This window comes from Schistocerca serialis, chromosome 12 (genome assembly GCF_023864345.2).
Source record: "Schistocerca serialis cubense isolate TAMUIC-IGC-003099 chromosome 12, iqSchSeri2.2, whole genome shotgun sequence".
NCBI lineage: Eukaryota > Metazoa > Arthropoda > Insecta > Orthoptera > Acrididae > Schistocerca > Schistocerca serialis.
Window position 1 is genome coordinate 11,931,171 of NC_064649.1, and position 12,725 is coordinate 11,943,895.

The window sequence follows — 12,725 nt, forward strand, 5'->3', positions numbered from 1 at the left end:
ATGGCAGTTATAAGAGTCGAGGGACATGAAAGGGAAGCAGTGGTTGGGAAGGGAGTAAGACAGGGTTGTAGCCTCTCCCCGATGTTGTTCAATCTGTATATTGAGCAAGCAGTAAAGGAAACAAAAGAAAAATTCGGAGTAGGTATTAAAATTCATGGAGAAGAAATAAAAACTTTGAGGTTCGCCGATGACGTTGTAATTCTGTCAGAGACAGCAAAGGACTTGGAAGAGCAGTTGAATGGAATGGACAGTGTCTTGAAAGGAGGATATAAGATGAACATCAACAAAAGCAAAACAAGGATAATGGAATGTAGTCTAATTAAGTCGGGTGATGCTGAGGGAATTAGATTAGGAAATGAGGCACTTAAAGTAGTAAAGGAGTTTTGCTATTTGGGGAGCAAAATAACTGATGATGGTCGAAGTAGAGAGGATATAAAATGTAGGCTGGCAATGGCAAGGAAAGCGTTTCTGAAGAAGAGAAATTTGTTAACATCCAGTATTGATTTAAGTGTCAGGAAGTCATTTCTGAAAGTATTCGTATGGAGTGTAGCCATGTATGGAAGTGAAACATGGACGATAAATAGTTTGGACAAGAAGAGAATAGAAGCTTTCGAAATGTGGTGCTACAGAAGAATGCTGAAAATTAGATGGGTAGATCACGCAACTAATGATTAGAATCGGCGAGAAGTGGAATTTGTGGCACAGCTTGACTAGAAAAAGGGATCGGCTGGTAGGGCACGTTCTGAGGCATCAAGGGATCACCAATTTAGTACTGGAGGGAAGCGAGGAGGGCGAAAATCGTAGAGGGAGACTAAGGCATGAATCCACTAAACAGATTCAGAAGGGTGTAGGTTGCAGTAGTTACTCGGAGATGAAGAAGCTTGCACAGGATAGAGTAACATGGAGAGCGGCGTCAAACCAGTCTCTGGACTGAAGACCACAACAACAACAAGTAAATATGGATATTTTTAGCTCACACAGAGTAAAACCACAGTCTAACACATACAATTGAGGCACTCATTGTTGTGAAAATTGTTACTGTCTGACAGGTAGTGCGACACTAGCGCCCCAAGCGGCGAGAAAGCCGCCCTTAAAATCAAGTCCACCCCCATGAACCATGGACCTTGCCGTTGGTGGGGAGGCTTGCGTGCCTCAGCGATACAGATGGCCGTACCGTAGGTGCAACCACAACGGAGGGGTATCTGTTGAGAGGCCAGACAAACGTGTGCTTCCTCAAGAGGGGCAGCAGCCTTTTCAGTAGTTGCAGGGGCAACAGTCTGGATGATTGACTGATCTGGCCTTGTAACATTAACCAAAACGGCTTTGCTGTGCTGGTACTGCGAACGGCTGAAAGCAAGGGGAAACTACAGCCGTAATTTTTCCCGAGGACATGCAGCTTTACTGTATGATTAAATGATGATGGCGTCCTCTTGGGTAAAATATTCCGGAGGTAAAATAGTCCCCCATTCGGATCTCCGGGCGGGGACTACTCAAGAGGACGTCGTTATCAGGAGAAAGAAAACTGGCGTTCTACGGATCGGAGCGTGGAATGTCAGGTCCCTTAATCGGGCAGGTAGGTTAGAAAATTTAAAAAGGGAAATGGATAGGTTAAAGTTAGATATAGTGGGAATTAGTGAAGTTCGGTGGCAGGAGGAACAAGACTTTTGGTCAGGTGATTACAGGGTTATAAATACAAAATCAAATAGGGGTAATGCAGGAGTAGGTTTAATAATGAATAAAAAAATAGGAGTGCGGGTAAGCTACTACAAACAGCGTAGTGAACGCATTATTGTGGCGAAGATAGACACAAAGCCCATGCCTACTACAGTAGTACAAGTTTATATGCCAACTAGCTCTGCAGATGATGAAGAAATTGATGAAATGTATGACGAGATAAAAGAAATTATTCAGGTAGTGAAGGGAGACGAAAATTTAATAGTCATGGGTGACTGGAATTCGTCAGTAGGAAACGGGAAAGAAGGAAACATAGTAGGTGAATATGGATTGGGGGGAAGAAACGAAAGAGGAAGCCGCCTTGTAGAATTTTGCACAGAGCATAACTTAATCATAGCTAACACTTGGTTCAAGAATCATAAAAGAAGGTTGTATACCTGCAAGAATCCTGGAGATACTAAAAGGTATCAGATAGATTATATAATGGTAAGACAGAGATTTAGGAACCAGGTTTTAAATTGTAAGACATTTCCAGGGGCAGATGTGGATTCTGACCACAATCTATTGGTTATGACCTGTAGATTGAAACTGAAGAAACTGCAAAAAGGTGGGAATTTAAGGAGATGGGACCTGGATAAACTGAAAGAACCAGAGGTTGTAGAGAGTTTGAGGGAGAGCATAAGGGAACAATTGACAGGAATGGGGGAAAGAAATACAGTAGAAGAAGAATGGGTAGCTCTGAGGGATGAAGTAGTGAAGGCAGCAGACGATCAAGTAGGTAAAAAGACGAGGGCTAATAGAAATCCTTGGGTAACAGAAGAAATATTGAATTTAATTGATGAAAGGAGAAAATATAAAAATGCAGTAAATGAAGCAGGCAAAAAGGAATACAAACGTCTCAAAAATGAGATCGACAGGAAGTGCAAAATGGCTAAGCAGGGATGGCTAGAGGACAAATGTAAGGATGTAGAGGCTTGTCTCACTAGGGGTAAGATAGATACTGCCTACAGGAAAATTAAAGAGACCTTTGGAGAGAAGAGAACCACTTGTATGAATATCAAGAGCTCAGATGGCAACCCAGTTCTAAGCAAAGAAGGGAAAGCAGAAAGGTGGAAGGAGTATATAGAGGGTTTATACAATGGCGATGTACTTGAGGACAATATTATGGAAATAGAAGATGATGTAGATGAAGACGAAATGGGAGATAAGATACTGCGTGAAGAATTTGACAAAGCACTGAAAGACCTGAGTCGAAACAAGGCCTCGGGAATAGACAACATTCCATTAGAAGTACTGATGGCCTTGGGAGAGCCAGTCATGGCAAAACTCTACCATCTGGTGAGCAAGATGTATGAGACAGGCGAAATACCCTCAGACTTCAAGAAGAATATAATAACTCCAATCCCAAAGAAAGCAGGTGTTGACAGATGTGAAAATTACCGAACTATCAGTTTAATAAGTCACAGCTGCAAAATACTAACACGAATTCTTTACAGACGAATGGAAAAACTGGTAGAAGCGGACCTCGGGGAAGATCAGTTTGGATTCCGTAGAAATGTTGGAACACGTGAGGCAATACTGACCTTACGATTTATCTTAGAACAAAGATTAAGAAAAGGCGAACCTACGTTTCTAGCATTTGTAGACTTAGAGAAAGCTTTTGACAATGTTAACTGGAATACTCTTTTTCAAATTCTGAAGCTGGCAGGGGTAACACACAGGGAACGAAAGGCTATTTACAATTTGTACAGAAACCAGATGGCAGTTATAAGAGTCGAGGGGCATGAAAGGGAAGCAGTGGTTGGGAAAGGAGTGAGACAGGGTTGTAGCCTGTCCCCGATGTTATTCAATCTGTATATTGAGCAAGCAGTAAAGGAAACAAAAGAAAAATTCGGAGTAGGTATTAAAATTCATGGAGAAGAAGTAAAAACTTTGAGGTTCGCCGATGACATTGTAATTCTGTCAGAGACAGCAAAGGACTTGGAAGAACAATTGAATGGAATGGACAGTGTCTTGAAAGGAGGATATAAGATGAACATCAACAAAAGCAAAACAAGGATAATGGAATGTAGTCAAATTAAATCGGGTGATGCTGAGGGAATTAAATTAGGAAATGAGACACTTAAAGTAGTAAAGGAATTTTGCTATTTAGGGAGTAAAATAACTGATGATGGTCGAAGTAGAGAGGATATAAAATGTAGACTGGCAATGGCAAGGAAATCGTTTCTGAAGAAGAGAAATTTGTTAACATCGAGTATAGATTTAAGTGTCAGGAAGTCGTTTCTGAAAATATTTGTATGGAGTGTAGCCATGTATGGAAGTGAAACATGGACGATAACTAGTTTGGACAAAAAGAGAATAGAAGCTTTCGAAATGTGGTGCTACAGAAGAATGCTGAAGATAAGGTGGGTAAATCACGTAACTAATGAGGAGGTATTGAATAGGATTGGGGAGAAGAGAAGTTTGTGGCACAACTTGACTAGAAGAAGGGATCGGTTGGTACGACATGTTTTGAGGCATCAAGGGATCACAAATTTAGCATTGGAGGGCAGCGTGGAGGGTAAAAATCGTAGAGGGAGACCAAGAGATGAATACACTAAGCAGATTCAGAAGGATGTAGGTTGCAGTAGGTACTGGGAGATGAAGAAGCTTGCGCAGGATAGAGTAGCATGGAGAGCTGCATCAAACCAGTCTCAGGACTGAAGACCACAACAACAACAACAACAAAATCAAAGTTCGTATTTAACTTTTTTTAGTTTATTAACGAAATAGTTATTGCATTTCTGTGTTCCAAGCGTTAGTAAATTATCAAGAGACACGAATGATCCTGAACTCCCTGATTCAGTGACGTAAACCACGACTTAATGACGAAGAAATACTTGCGAACATGTGTGTAATTGCAGCTTATTCCGCTGAAAACAACAGAATGTAAACAAGCGTCAGAAGAATATATTCCTTTTTTTTTTTTGTCTTTTCTTGTTATGACAATCACTTCCCTTGACACGTAACAACTTTGTAGGGAAACTAACGTTCGGCACAGTCTTACACATCACTCGGCTTTCCAACACACAGACATTTTTATAAATGTGATTACTTTTGTGACTCAGATGCAGCAACAATTGGTTTCTTCTCTGTAGGGAAACAGTTTTATCGTTTTTATTCTTTTATTATCACGTTTGTGTGAGTTTTCCTTCAGCTATAGTTGTGGTACCTTATCTACCACGTTAAATAATGTAGATATTGTTGTCCATACCAGTTTACTACATTCCACATTCACTGATTTGTCTGGAAGTGAAGTGAAGAAAACTCCACATTTTTTAGTTGTTTTTCTGCTGAAAGTCAGGTCTTCTGCTTTTTACTGCCAATTTCTTTGTTCTTAGACAACACGACATTGTCCAGTAAAATTTGTATTTTACCCGAAAATCGTAAGTAAACAGTTGTGTAACAGTTGTGTTCCTAGGGTCCTTAGGAAACCTAAGAAAAGAGGCAAATGCAGTATATCCTTTTTGTTGTTGCTGCAATTTATTCCGCTGCAGACGCTCTCCTTTGGAAAAACCATTCTATAAACGAAGGTAAACAATTACGATTCGCTTTCGCTAGCACAAGATTTCCCCTAACTCAACAGCGTAACTACCTGGCCGCTTGGCGCGCTGCAGTCGCAGTGGGAAAAAAAAGACACGCAGTGTTGCGATTGTTAACGTTAGACTGCAGTAAAACAATGTAGCTGAATAATCTTTGACTATTTCTACAATATCTTTGTGTTGCTAGACCGCCTCTGCCTGAGACCGCTAGCAAAGTTACACCAATTCTTAGTTGAGCAGTGTTGAGTGCAAGGTGTATTTTGAAGTATGGTCAAGAAATGTGATTTATAAGTGTCATATGAAATTGCTGGAATTGCCGTATGCACATTTTTGATGCAATTATGGAGAGAGAAGAATTTTTTTGAAATGTTGAAAGAGTGAGGTACGTAAGTGCGTAACATTTTTGTGTGTTATTGAGATTGTAGCAACGAAGCTCAAAAAGTGGTTCAAATGGCTCTGAGCACTGTGGGACTTAACTTCTGAGGGCATCAGTCCCCTAGAACTTAGAACTACTTAAACCTAACTAACCTAAGGACATCACGCACATCCATGCCCGAGGCAGGATTAGAACCTGCAACCGTAGCGGTCGCGCGGTTCCAGACTGTAGCGCCTAGCACCGCTCGGCCACTCCGGCCGGCAACGAAGCTCAGGTACTAGTATTGTTACATGGATTGCTCTGATAGGGAGATGAGATTCCCCTTGCTTAAAGTTATTTCTTAAAGTCACGTTATGTAAATACACTCATGATCAGAAAAAAAGACAGATCACCTTGAACAGTTGGGACGATCATATTTGTAGAACATGTAGATTTCTGTGATCTGCGTAAATGATTAACACTGAACCATGTCGGCCTGCGGGTTCAAGGTCAACATCGATATGGTGACGCAACACCACCTACCGATAAAATGTGTCTGCTCCTCTCGCTATCGCTATAAACCGAAAGTAATGCATCAGCATGACTTGAACAGATGTGCGGGACGCCTCGCAGACGTATGCTCGAACTGTACCATCCAATCAGTGAGGGCGCATTATTGACATGAGAGAATGTTATGTATCCATCCGGGAAACTGCTGCTCGTGTGGGAGGAAGTGTTTCGGCAGTGCAAGGGGTGTGCGCAGAATGGCTCACGGAACGCCGTAGAATACAACGAGATGGGTCAGGTCGCACCGCCCAGACCACCCCTCCGAGAAGATCGACAGCTCGTCCGAAAGGCCCTCCTGCTCTGTTCTGACGCAACCGTAGAACAACGTAACACGTGGTACACTTGTATGAATTTTTTGTTTATTTATAGACACAATCACATGTTTGTGACACAGTCATAACCGGTTTCGGCCATACAATGACCAACTTCAGATGCTAAAGGCGGCATACACTGAACACAGGTTCATGCGTTGTCAAACATGGTACACTATCAGGGGTGACAGTCTGTCGCCGTCTATTAAGGAAAAGCTTACGACCGCGTCGTCCTCTTCTCCGCCTACCTTTGACGAATGTGCAGAAACATGCTAGACGGCAATGGTGTATGCAAAGTTACTAGGAACAGGAATGGCATCAGATAGTCTTTTCTAATGAATCCAGGTCCTGTTTGTTTGAAAATAGTGGTCGCATATTGGTTCGCCACAGACAGGGGGAGCGATATCGCAGTGACTGTATTCGAACAAGACGTAAAGCTCCAACTCGAGGTCTTGTGGGGTGAGGTGCTATTGGGTACATCCACAAATCACATATGGCGCATGTCCAGGTCACTGTGACCTACGTGAATGACGTCCTGCGACCCGTAGCCATACCATTTCTGTACAACACTCCAGTCGCCATTTTTCAGCAAGGCAATGCACGACCACATGTTGCTGCACGAACAAGTGCCTTCTTGGTATCACAGGATGTCAGCCTTTCGTCCTTGACCCGCCACATCAACAGACTAGTCACCAATCGAAAATGTGTGCGATATGATGAAACGAAGGGTGCAGCGCTGTGACGCAATTCCGACCACGTGAACTTTGGAACCAGATGAAGGCAGCATGGAAGGCTATACCACAGAACGCCATTTGCGCCTTCCGTGCATCCATGCCATCACGCGTCGAACAAGTTACCAGGACCCATGGCGGACCATGTGCCTGTTAGGCAACGGAAAACATGGTGAATTGAGGTGACTGACATGTTAATCTTTTCTGCAGAACATACTAATGTACATGTCCTGTGAATATGACCGTTCTATCTGTAGTCGTCCAAGGTCTGTTTCTTCAGAACATGCGTGTACTATTCTGAACAATCAGTTGACTTTTAGAGCATTACTTCTGAACACAGAGTTTCATTTGAATGTTGACAGTAGTCGTTTCTTACCAGTTACAGTTCCGACCTTTCATTGAGTTTATTATGCAGGGTAGTCCATTGATCGTGATCGGTCAAATATCTCTCGAAATAAGCGTCAAACGCAAAAACTACGCAGAACGAAAATTGTCTATCTTGAAGGGGGAAACGAGATGGCGCTATGGTTGGCCCGCTAGATGGCGCTGCCATAGGTCAAACGGATATCAACTGCGTTTTTTTTTCCTTAAATAACGTAACTATCCGGCGAACGGTCCGGACACTCGGATGATGTCGTCCAGGATACAGAGCAGCACACATAGCACACGCCCATTGGGCATTTTGATCACAATAGCCACAGATCAACACGATATCGACCTTTTCCGCAATTGGTAAACGGTCCATTTTAACACGGGTAATGTATCACGAACCAAATACTGTCCGCACTGGCGGAACGTTACGTGATACTACGTACGTATGTGACTATTACAGCGCCATCTATCACAAAGCGAAAAAACTGGTCCAACTAAAACGTATTTCTTTACATACTACACGAATATGTAATAAAAAATGGGGGTTCCTATTTTAAGAAACGCAGTTGATATCTGTTTGACCTATGGTAGCACCATCTAAACGGCTCTGAGCACTATGGGACTTAACATCTGCGGTCATCAGTCCCCTAGAACTTAGAACTACTTAAACCTAATCAACCTAAGGATATCACATGCATCCGTGCCCGGGGCAGGATTCGAACCTGCGACCGTAGCGGTCACGCGGTTCCAAACTGATGCGCCTAGAACCGCACGGCCACACCGGCCGGCCTAGCACCATCTAGCTGGCCAACCATAGCGCCATCTGGTTTCCCCCTTCAAGCTAGACGAGTTTCGTTCTTTGTAGTTTTTTCGTTTGATGCTTATTTCGTGAGGTATTTGGCCCGATCACTAGCAATGGACCATCCTGTATATGTACGCACACTTCACGCTGTGGTATAGAATTTTCAGTCACAGTTTTTAATGTTACTTCGCTGCTGTATGTTGTGCACTGCTTAGAAGAAATCTGCAACAATGTTTGTCAAGACACGAGGTAAGTGAAAATACATTTTCGGGCCAGGAATTTCTTTATAGGTTCAGGTGCATATTTATTTCAGAAGTAAGTATACATTCGGGGTAGTACTGCAAAAAAATGGTACAAATGGCTCTGAGCACTATGGGACTTAACTGCTGAGGTCATCAGTCCCCTAGAACTTAGATCTACTTAAACCTAACTAACGACATCACATACATCGATGCCCGAGGCAGGATTCGAACCTGTGACCGTAGCGGTTGCGCCGTGCCAGACTGTAGCGCCTAGAACCGCTTGGCCACTCCGGCCGGCGTAGTACTGCATTTTTATACAAACAGTCAGCTTCAGTTCGTAGACAGTGTTGAGCGATTCGTTTTAAGTCTTCGTATAATTCAGTATAGTCAGAGTTCTGCACGGTACACGAGTTTAAGTTAGGAATTAGCTGGTGCGGTAATCATTTTTGAGAAATTTTGGTAGACAGTTTCAGGAAGATTGACTCAGATAGATGCAGGCAAGCGGTTAAGTTACAGCCTGACCAACACAGGGGAGGTTCGCCGTATTGTGCACAGAACACATCGTAACCCTTTCACATCTGCGTCTGCCATCCAAGAATTACCCTTCTGTGTCATCCTGCACCGTAACAGCAGCTGGACTAGAGATTTACTGTCCCATATGTAGGCTGCCATTAACACCACAACACCAAAGGCTGAGTTTCGACTGGTGCTGTGACTGGGGACATAGATGGCAATGAATGGCGTTGCATTGAGTCAAGCGATGAATCGCAGTTGTGCACCACTAGTCCAGATCATCATCGTCGGCGTCTATGGTGGCGCCCTGGAGAGAGCTTCCACTCTACCAGTGTTTTGGGCAATGTTGCTGCCTTCATTGTGTGGGGAGCCATCGGGCATTGCCGTGCCGCGAAATCCGCCGAGCGCCCACGTCACCCTGCAACACACCGCCGTCACGCTGGTTGCCAGCACGGCCCCTGCCACTGCACGACGTTCCGACTGAGTCATTCGCAGCGCGGCCTGCAGAGGCCCTTCGCGTACACCGATCACAGTACAGAGGGCGTGTAAGTCAGCAAGAGAGGTCGCTCGTACCACGAACCTGTTGCTGCATCCGCCAGTGTCGAGGGCAGCCAATCGAGAACAAGTGTACTTCCGCCGTTAGGGTACTTAGGAGCGCTTCCGCGACCGTCACGTTAGTTACGACGCAGCCGGCCGAGAGAGGAAGTTTGCTCCGGATCCAGTATCGCCGACCGCTCACTGCCGTCGCCGCCGAGGGACCTCGGAGCCACCTCCCGAACTTGTTGGTATTCTGTCAGACTCACTTCTACATCTACATCTACATTTATACTCCGCAAGCCACCCAACGGTGTGTGGCGGAGGGCACTTTACGTGCCACTGTCATTATCTACCTAACCTGTTCCAGTCGCGTATGTTTCGCGGAAAGAACGACTGCCGGAAAGCCTCCGTGCGCGCTCGAATCTCTCTAATTTTACATTCGTGATCTCCTCGGGAGGTGTAAGTAGGGCGAAGCAATATATTCGATACCTCATCCAGAAACGCACCCTCTCGAAACCTCGACAGCAGGCTACACCGCGATGCAGAGCGCCTCTCTTGCAGAGTCTGCCACTTGAGTTTGCTAAACATCTCCTTAACGCTATCACGGTTATCAAATAACCCTGTGACGAAACGCGTCGCTCTTCTTTGGGTCTTCTCTATCTCCTCTGTCAACCCGACCTGGTACGGATCCCACACTGATGAGCAATACTGAAGTATGGGTCGAACGAGTGTTCAGTAAGCTACCTCCTTTGCTGATGGACTAGATTTTCTAAGGACTCTCCGAATGAATCTCAACCTGGCACCCGCCTTACCAACAGTTAATTTTATATGATTATTCCATTTCAAATCGTTCTGTACGCATATTCCCAGATGTTTTACAGAAGTAACTGCTACCAGTGTTTGTTCCGCTATCATATAATCATACAATAAAGGATCCTTCTTTCTATGTATTCGCAATACATTACATTTGTCTATGTTAAGGGTCAGTTGCCACTCCCTGCACCAAGTGCCTATCCGCTGTAGATATTCCTGCATGCTGCAATTTTCTAATGCTGAAACGTCTCTGTATACTACATCATCCACGAAAAGCCGCAAGGACAAGACTGTAGAAACTGAGAACTCATACAGACCGCAACTTAAGTGTTAATCTGTTCCAGTGTGACCCGCTCACGGAGAGCGAGGACTTAAACATTTGGTAAACAACAAGTAGAGAACTACCTCTGACCGTGAAAGCCTTCCTTTCGCTGTTCCAAATACTTACTTTTAGTTTTGTACTTATTTCCCTGTTAGGAAACGGCTACAAAGATTGTTTCTTGTTTCTTTTTCTAGAGTCTTGTATTGCAAGGGAGAGGATGTTGTTATGGGTGGCCATTATCCTATTTCTACGACAACAATGCACACATGAATTAATACAGTTTCTTATTTACGTGAAGTGGAAGTATTTACTTGACTTGAATGGTCCATGTTTGTGGTACAAGCTCATCAGTAATAGTCCCGCTATAATCACTAATATGATCGCTACGTACTGTCGTAGCTGTTATGAACTAAACCCGCTCTACAAGTAAACTGACAGATGCCAAACTGGATGAGTGAGTGAGTGCTCGGGTCAGTGGCAGTGGCCTAAATACTTCCTGTCGAGAGGGCGTTGGCGGCGTGTTGATTGTCGGTGTGACTCTTGCCTCCTTTGTAATAGGTCCATTTGATCAAGAGCCTGCTATCGATCTTCACGCTTCATCTTTTCCAACCAGTGAGCTGGCGCACAGCATACGCAAGTACACTTTGGCGGTCAACAAAGACCATTTGTATTGAATTAATTGTGTTCGTAAATATAGAGGATGAACTACGTGCTCATGTATTATGTTCGAAACAATGAATATAAACATTGAACTTGTTTACAATTTCACTTTTAACTTTGCGTATGAGAACAGATAACATACACAACGATACTTACTGAAAACGGAGAAAATGTAGACTTCTACATAAATCGATGAAACACAGCCACTGAATGCAGCAGTTCCGAACAGTGTCACCAACAATCACTCTCTAGCTGAACTCAACAATGCCCCAACCGTCACGCTGGCAACACTGCTCCCAGCTTGTTCTCCACATTACTCTGAGTTTTATGCAGGCACTGTGAACTACATGATTATGACATTTTGCTGTATGTGCACTGCTTTTGCCACTCCCAAATAATGCGGTAGGCATAACTCCCAAGCAACGGACCTAAGTGTCCGAAACCGGTAAAGAAATTAAATTTCTTTTATGCAACTGATTGCTTACTATTTCATTATACAGTTACTTTTTGCTTTGTGACCACGCCTATTGAATAAACAAGAAGACAAAAATAAAAAAGGAGAGCACCAGGAAGGAATTATCCGAATGGGACAGAAATCGGTAGGTAAGATGTACATGTACAGACAAACAAATGATTACAATTTCAGAAAAAATGGATGATTTATTGAAGAGAAATAGTTCCACAAATTGAACAAGCCAATAACACGTTCGTCGACCTCTGGCCCTTTTGGAAGCACGTATTCTGCTTGGCATTTATTGATACAGGTGATGGACGTTATCCTGAAGGATATGCATATATCTCATAATAATACGATGCACCTCAGATCAAAGTCTCGATGAATGATGAAGATTTTCAGACGACAGAAAGTTGATATGTGACGCAGTAAAAGAGTTTCCTCTATAATCAACGTCTTCTAATGTACGAGGTGCATTCAAGTTCTAAGGCCTCCGATTTTTTTTCTAATTAACTACTCACCCGAAATCGATGAAACTGGCGTTACTTCTCGACGTAATCGCCCTGCAGACGTACACATTTTTCACAACGCTGACGCCATGATTCCATGGCAGTGGCGAAGGCTTCTTTAGGAGTCTGTTTTGTCCACTGGAAAATCGCTGAGGCAATAACAGCACGGCTGGTCAATGTGCGGCCACGGAGAGTGTCTTTCATTGTTGGAAAAAGCCAAAAGTCACTAGGAGCCAGGTCAGGTGAGTAGGGAGCATGAGGAATCACTTCAAAGTTATTATC